Source organism: Mytilus trossulus, chromosome 14 (assembly GCF_036588685.1).
Source record: "Mytilus trossulus isolate FHL-02 chromosome 14, PNRI_Mtr1.1.1.hap1, whole genome shotgun sequence".
In the NCBI taxonomy this organism is placed as follows: Eukaryota; Metazoa; Mollusca; class Bivalvia; order Mytilida; family Mytilidae; genus Mytilus; species Mytilus trossulus.
The window spans coordinates 23,952,661-23,960,879 of record NC_086386.1 but is presented as its reverse complement, the minus strand read 5'-3'; positions in this window follow the sequence as shown (position 1 = coordinate 23,960,879).

Sequence of the window (8,219 nt, the reverse complement as noted above, 5' to 3'; positions counted from 1 at the left end):
TTGTCACACTTTTTTGGGTTAAAAAAAAATTAATATAAAACCATGCATATCAATCTTTTTACTATTCGAGAAAACAACAAAAATCAGCACAACTGCTTTAAATAAACAACCGTAATAATTTTATTTAAATGCTACCATTGACATGCCAAAATATTCAAGTTTTATTCAAAATTTAAGTCTCACGCTGAGAAAGTGGCGCTTATTTGCATGTGGTCTGTGGCAATTTACTGGATTTCAGCACCGAAAAGAGGCAAACATATAGCCATAACCCGATCTGATCAATAAATTATGTTATAGAAAGTGTTTATGTCTTTCTTCTAATCATTAAAAGTAATAATACTAGGATTTTGTGAGCTCAGAAACCTTGATCTGTTGAAAAATGGCGTCGATATGTGTGCTTCCTTTTCGCAGCCTCAGTTACAATTTGACACGAAGTGATGGGTATTGATGCAAATATTTAGCGACTTCTATCATATATACTATTTTTTGTCATTTTATATTTAAATAGCCAATAGGATGCATATGTGTCAGTTATTTTCCGAAAGGGAAAACACACTTTATCTTCTCAAATAACAACGTCACTTGCCATTTTCAGATGTTTGTTACTTGTAAAATAAAATATCCTAAGAAGAAAAAAAGGCATGGTCACCTGTAAAACTTACCTTTATAACTAATTGATGATGAAATGACACAAGTTTAACTGTCTTTTATAATAGATTTCTTGAAAAATCACACGTACACGATGTAAAAAAATTACCAAGATGGCGCGATACTTTCGCCGTCTATGTAAAAATCGCGATTGTCGCCCTTAATTTTTTGGCCGTTACGTCATATCGAAGGAGGCGCAGAACTGGTCTGTGGCTTTCCCACTGACATATTCATCAATTTTATGAATTCAGAATAAATACAAATGAAATGAATATGAAATGCAATTTCCAAAATATCCTTCAAAATGTCCTCTAAATTCTTTTTCCACCGAAAATATACTAATTGGTTATAGTAAGGGGTGATTTTTAATGATACACCAAGTAAAAAACTCCGAGGAAAATTCAAAAAGTTCAGAATTAAATGGCAAAATCAAAAGCAAAAGTACATCAAAAGAATGGATAGCAACTGTTATTTTCCTGATTAGGCACAGGTGAATGAACAAAATAAAAATAAATTAATTGAAATTGTCCTGAATTAAATAGAAGAGACATAAGATTTACACGAGCATCACTGAAGAGACATGTATTGTCGAAATGCGCATCTTTTGCAAGAAAATTGGTACCGTTAATTTTATTACACGTAATCAAATCTGTCTCAACGAAGAAAGCTAAACACTAAGATTAATTTTAATTTTCAATTGTTTTCTGATTATCTCTCCTTGCACAGTACGATTTTTATTAAAAAAAAGGCTGTATTGCCTTTACTAAAATTATATTTGAGCTTGATATAGAATATCTTACAATCTATTTGCTGTCGAGTTCAAACCCCAGTAGGGTAATTTCTCGAAATTCCATCAGCATAATATTATTTATCAATGATGTAAAATTGAGAATGGAAAAGGGGAATATGTGAAAGAGATACCAACCCGATCATAGAGCAAACAACAGCTGAAGGCCACCAATGGGTCATACCCGGAGGCATCCTTCAGCTGGCCCTTAAACACATATGTATACTAGTTAAGTGATAATGGACTTGACACTTAATTACGAATTATACATGTTATACACAAGAATCAAAATATAAATTTCACAAGACTAACAAAGGCCAAAGACTCCTGACTTGGCACAAGCGCAAAACTGCGGTGGGGTTAAATATGTTCTTTTAGATCTCAATCCTTCCCTATACCTCTAGCATATGCAGAAAAACAAACGCACAACATTACGCACAGTAAAACTCAATTTAAGAGAAGTCCAAGTTGGATGTCATGATATAAAACAAAAGAAAATAGGCAAAACAAAATAAAAAATATACATTATGGCTAAATTAAATGTAAAATCGGAAGAAAATTATATTGGGTGACTTCTTGACGAAATATTCTTGCCGATGTATTGGCCCACTATTTCGGATTTTTTTAATCGATTTAACGTTTTATAAAAATACATATATGAAACTAGATTTCTAAGAGTTAACTGTTTTCAGTTTTAAACAGTTTCAGGTTTCGATTAAAAAAATATACATAAGTTCAGTATTTTTGTGATTTTACCTTTTAAAGAATAACATTCAATCAAAAAATCAGAATTAATCCTGATTTGTATATATCTATTGATTTGAACACAACAGAGCGCTGGTTATGCAATTTCGACAAAACATAATTACGCTTTCAAACTCTACAAATGAAAACATTTAATTTGATGTAAGTATAAAGACAGAGTGCGTTGCTTTCATAATTAAACGAAACTATTTGAATAATGAATTGAAAAGATTATCAAATGAAAAGTTGCATATATTTATTTTTACACATGGAAAACATATCGTCAAGTAATGAAACTACAACTTATTGAAAAACATTGTTATACAAATTTTATTTTATTTATTTATAAAACGTTATAAAAATGACATGGATGACTCAAAACTCATCAAAGCTTATCAGAATTTGTATATATTTTCGAAACAAGAAAACATATTTTTTCTTTTCAATATTTGGGTATGTATACTTTCGGTCATTTGCAATTTAATCACGAAGTCTTGTGATGCATACGGGAAGAAAAAATAGTAAGTATGTATGGTTATAATATATCTATGCTTTAAATTGAAATCGTATACATATCGCTACATTCTTAATTTAACGGAGACTTCAATTTTATCGATTGAAATTAGCCACGAAAGCACTATACCACGATTTGTTCATCGTTTGGAAAATATATTCAAATAGACACACATGTACAGAAACTCACATAAACTGTTTAAAATGTTAATAAACAGATGCATATGGTCAATTATCACCGAATTAATGTTATGCTACACCCACCCCTATCTATTCTTACAAGACCGGTACCATGCAATGAGAAAATACAACAGTAAGTAATTATAAACTATAGGTTATGATACTATGCTGTTCTTTTCATTAGCTATCAAAGCTATTGAGGAAAAGTGTATGCACATGCAGCGAGTTAAGTACAACCACATTCTATGCTCGCCATTGCGGTGTGTATACCTCATTATTCTGTCTACAGTTAAAATAAAAAGGTAACATTTGTTTTTCAAAACATTAAAGTATGCCATATATTTATTTTACTTATTGACAAAGTTACAGATGTGCGCAGGATATATTTTGTTTAAAATATGTACTAATTTTGCGTTTGTTCCTTTCTGCACACCCCCTTAGAAGGGACTGTATACTTATAACAGCACCATCATTGTTATTTTGTTTACTGCTTTACTTAATTCCGTTAAACACTATATCACTGAATTCAAACATATGAGTTCTACAAATAAAATACCATACGGTTAATAGTTATAAAATATATGAGGCTTTTTTCAATTATTACCAGTTTTTGTTGTTATTTCTACTCAAACAATAACGTTCTTTATTTTAAAGATGTAAAGATGTCCTATGTCAGGAGCCCGTTATCAAAACGTTGTCGTTTGTTAATGTGTTTTTTAATCAGTCCTTGTTACTCATTTTGAGAAGGTTATATCGTTGTTATGCCCTACCTACGATAGTAGAGGGGCATTATGTTTTCTGGTCTGTGCGTCCGTTCGTCCGTTCGTCCGTCCGTCCGTCCGTCTGTCCCGCCTCAGGTTAAAGTTTTTGGTCAAGGTAGTTTTTGATTAAGTTGAAGTCCAATCGACTTCAAACTTGGTACACATGTTTTCTGTGTTATGATCGTTCTAATTTTAATGCCAAATTAAAGATTTTACTCCAATTTCACGGTCCAATGAACATAGAAAATGATAGTGCGAGTTGGGCATTTGTGTACTGATGACACATTCTTGTTTTTTTCTGTTTGAATTGTTTGAAATTAATTACAACAACTTTACAAAAGTAAAATAAATGATATAATCAAAATATTTCTGACATTAAAAGATTTCAATATAAAAGAGACAACCAGTTTAAGTCATAAATTACGTTTCGTCCCCGAGGGTATCACCAACCCAGTAGTTAACACTTCGGTGTTTAAATGAATATCAATAATGTGGTATTTTTTATAAATTTCCTGTTTACAAAACTTTGATTTTTTCGTAAAAACTAAGGATTTTCTTATCCCAAGCATAGATTACCTTAGCCATATTCGGCACAACTTTTTGGAATTTTGGATCCTCAATGCTCTTCAAAAGAGGGATGAAATCTACCAAAGGGACAGTCAAACTCATCAGTCTAAAACAAACTGACAACGCAATGGCCAAAAATGAAAAAAGATAAACAGACAAACAACAGCACATATGACACAACATAGAAAACCAAAGAATAAACAACATGAACCCCACCAAAACTAGGGGTGATCTCAGGTGGTTCAACTTTGTACTTGTTTGGCTTTATACATATTTTTATATGAGCGTCACTGATGAGTCTTATGTAGACGAAACGCGCGTCTGGCGTACTAAATTATAGTCCTGGTACTTTTAATAACTTATAACTACGGCTAAGCTATGTTCTAAACCAAGAAAAAAGTTGACGATGTATCAGTTGGTGCAGAGGGTGACGTAGACTGATTTACTATCGTAATATTCAGTATGTTACACATATACAAGGATAAGGGTGCCGTTTGACATTAATTACAACAACTTATAACCAGGATAAAGGTGGCATTGCCTGTCATTAAACTCGTGCTAGTTTTAATCTCGAATTCATATACTAAATTGTCAATACCAATACCACCTTGAAACGTGTTGAACCTCTTAGAGGTTTGAAAAATATTTCAAACACTCAGATAAAAATTTGGCTGTTTTAGTCATTAGAGCATACATTATATTCTTTCAAATACTTTTTTTGCAGAAATTAAGGTTTGACATGAAAGGAGTTTTTATATTGTATACATTGATGCAGTTATTTATATTAAAGGTCATGCAATTTCTACATTCATTTAATAAGTCATTTATCATGAGCCAATCCCTTTTTTCTTTAATCTAATCTTTATATAATACAGATGTATTACCAATAGTTTGCATATGTTAATCTGAGATTTATCTTGTATATTTAATGAATCATTCCAAGAATCAAATACTTCTTTCAAAAATAGTTTTTTTACAGTAGAATATCATTATTTGAGTTTTGAATTATTTCAGGGTAATTTAAAACCTGTTATTTACTTTTCAATATTTATCAGTCTTTGATCTCATGAACCATGTGGTCTCTTTTAACTTCATCTGGTTTGTTATCTCAGACAAAGATACAGATTTTGAATGTTAAATGTTTTAGTTTTTGTACTATTTGTATAAGTTACAAATAGGTATAAAAGATTCGTTCAATTGTGATACTATGAGTGATTTTATCACTCTTATTTTTCCAATTTGGTAAATTATTTTTGTTTGACCGATGTTTTACAATCTTTTCGATTTTTTTAATTTTGATAGTCAGTCGTGATTGAATTTTTCAATTTAAAGTTATCTCAAGAAGTGTAAATCTGCTGGATCCCCAATCCAATCCCTACATAATATACATAACTAATTTGATAAAACTCTTTTCCAGAAACCATACAAACTTTGGCTGGTCTAAATTTATTCCAAAATCCTAATAGGTCTGCATATTTATCTAGAGTGAGGCGAGATGAATCTAAACATTCTGGTGATTCATCAAGTTTTAAAAAAAGTATCATCTGCATATTTTGAAACGAGAAACTCCGAGTCATCGTTAAAATGTACCGTTGAAATTCATGATTAAATTATTATGTTGCAGTTTTTGTTGCTAAATGTTTTTGTGCAACTCGTCTGGACATGTTGGCCTATTTGAAAACCTGTTAAATGATAGGACATGTAGCTTTGAAAACATATATTTGAAAAATGAAAAAAAATATTTATGAATCCTTATTTTATTTCATAACTTTTTAAATAGAAGTAGTTTTTGCATTGTTTAGACGTTATGTTTCTTTTAAATTTTAACGTTTATTCAATCAATTTGATCTAGTTATGAAAACAGCAAACTAGTTGATTTTAATCAACAAAAAAAAGATTTGGGGACATCTCAATGTTTACATATCTGTAAATAGCTTTGTCACTTCCATATAAAAATCCCCTAAACTGAAAATTTCAAATTGTCAATAGTTCTTTCTACCTGAAATTAAACAAGAAACCTTTTGGTATTTAGTCAAAACACATTGACAGCTTTTTGTCGATAATTTTGGCAATCTACACCGCTTAAGTGCCATCCTTACTTAAATCGACATCAAGGCACTGGTTTCAGGTGTAACACATTAATATGAATATTTTATGTTTATTGTTAGAATGTTTCAAAAGAATAATGTGAGACAATCGTTCACTTAGATCCAAAACTAATGATCTTTATTTCCGCCCACATCAAGACACTGGTTTCAGGTGGAACACATAAATATGAATATTTTATGTTTATTGCTAGAATGTTTCAAAAGAATAATGTGAGACAATCGATTACTTAGATCCAAAACTAATGATCTTTATTTCCGCCCACATCAAGACACTGGTTTCAGGTGGAACACATTAGTATGAATATTTTATGTTTATTGTTAGAATGTTTCAAAGGAATAATGTGAGACAATCGATCACTTAGATCCAAAACTAATGATCTTTATTTCCGCCCACATCAAGACACTGGTTTCAGGTGGAACACATTACTATGAATATTTTATGTTTATTGTTAGAATGTTTTAAAAGAATAATGTGAAACAATCGATCACTTAGATCCAAAACTAATGATCTTTATTTCCGCCCACATTAAGACACTGGTTTCAGGTGGAACACATAAGTATGAATATTTTATGTTTATTGTTAGAATGTTTCAAAAGAATATAATGTGAGACAATCGATTACTTAGATCCAAAACTAATGATCTTTATTTCCGCCCACATTAAGACACTGGTTTCAGGTGGAACACATAAGTATGAATATTTTATGTTTATTGTTAGAATGTTTCAAAAGAATATAATGTGAGACAATCGATCACTTAGGTCCAAAACTAATGATCTTTATTTCCGCCCACATTAAGACACTGGTTTCAGGTGGAACACACTAGTATGAATATTTTATGTTTATTGTTAGAATGTTTAAAAAGGAAAATATGAGACTGCGTTCACTAATTATATATATATATTATATAATGATCTTTATTTCCGTCGACATCAAGGCAATAGTTACAAGTGTAACACATTAATATGAATATTTTTATGTTTATTGTTAGAATGTTTAAAAAGAAAAATATGAAACTGCGTTCACTATTGATCTTTATTTCCGTCGACATCAAGGCACTGGTTTGAAGTGTAAAACATTAATATGAATATTTTAAGTTAACTATAACAAGCATGTAAAAGATAAATATGAAACTGTTGTTTTCGTTTAGGTTTAAAACAAAATGTCATAGCTCAAAATGATCAATGATAAATAAGTATCCAGTATATAAATGGACATCATTGCTTCACAGTTGGCAGTAATGTACAGACGTTTTCAGGGATTAATGAACATAATGAAAATGATTTTCAAGACAGATCAGATGTTTAAAATGCTACTTTTATGTGTACTGACCTTTAGAGCTGATGGTATGTTAAGTTTTGCTATCAATATATATTTCATTGAATAAAATGTAGTATCAATTTAATCGTTTAAATGTGCTGTCTGAGCAGAAAGTTGATGAAATAAAAAAGTTCATCGGGAAGTACCAAGACCTTGTTGATAAATGTTCCGTATCAACTTCACAAATAGTGTATGATGGTCTTGATGTATAGATTATGCGTACTGACGTTGTTTATCGTCTTAACAACGTGTTATATTGTTCTTTTATTTGTCTTTGCTTAATTATTAATATTGCTTTTACTGCTTGGTATGTGTTATGTGATATCCATTTGACGTGGTTCAGTACTTATTAATCCCGTCGATGTGTTTGTATTATCTTTCTTTCTTGCTGGTGTGTTTTGTAGATGCGATTTTTTTTGTTCTTATAACTTGACTCTGTAACTTCAAAAGATCCCGTCATAATTATATGTGTTTGTTCTATTATATATCATTATGTTATTGTTCTATTATATCAATAAATAATATTTATTTATTAGTTGTAAGTGGCTTCGAACTAGCTGTCAGAGTACTCTCAGATCTGTTCATTGTGTCTT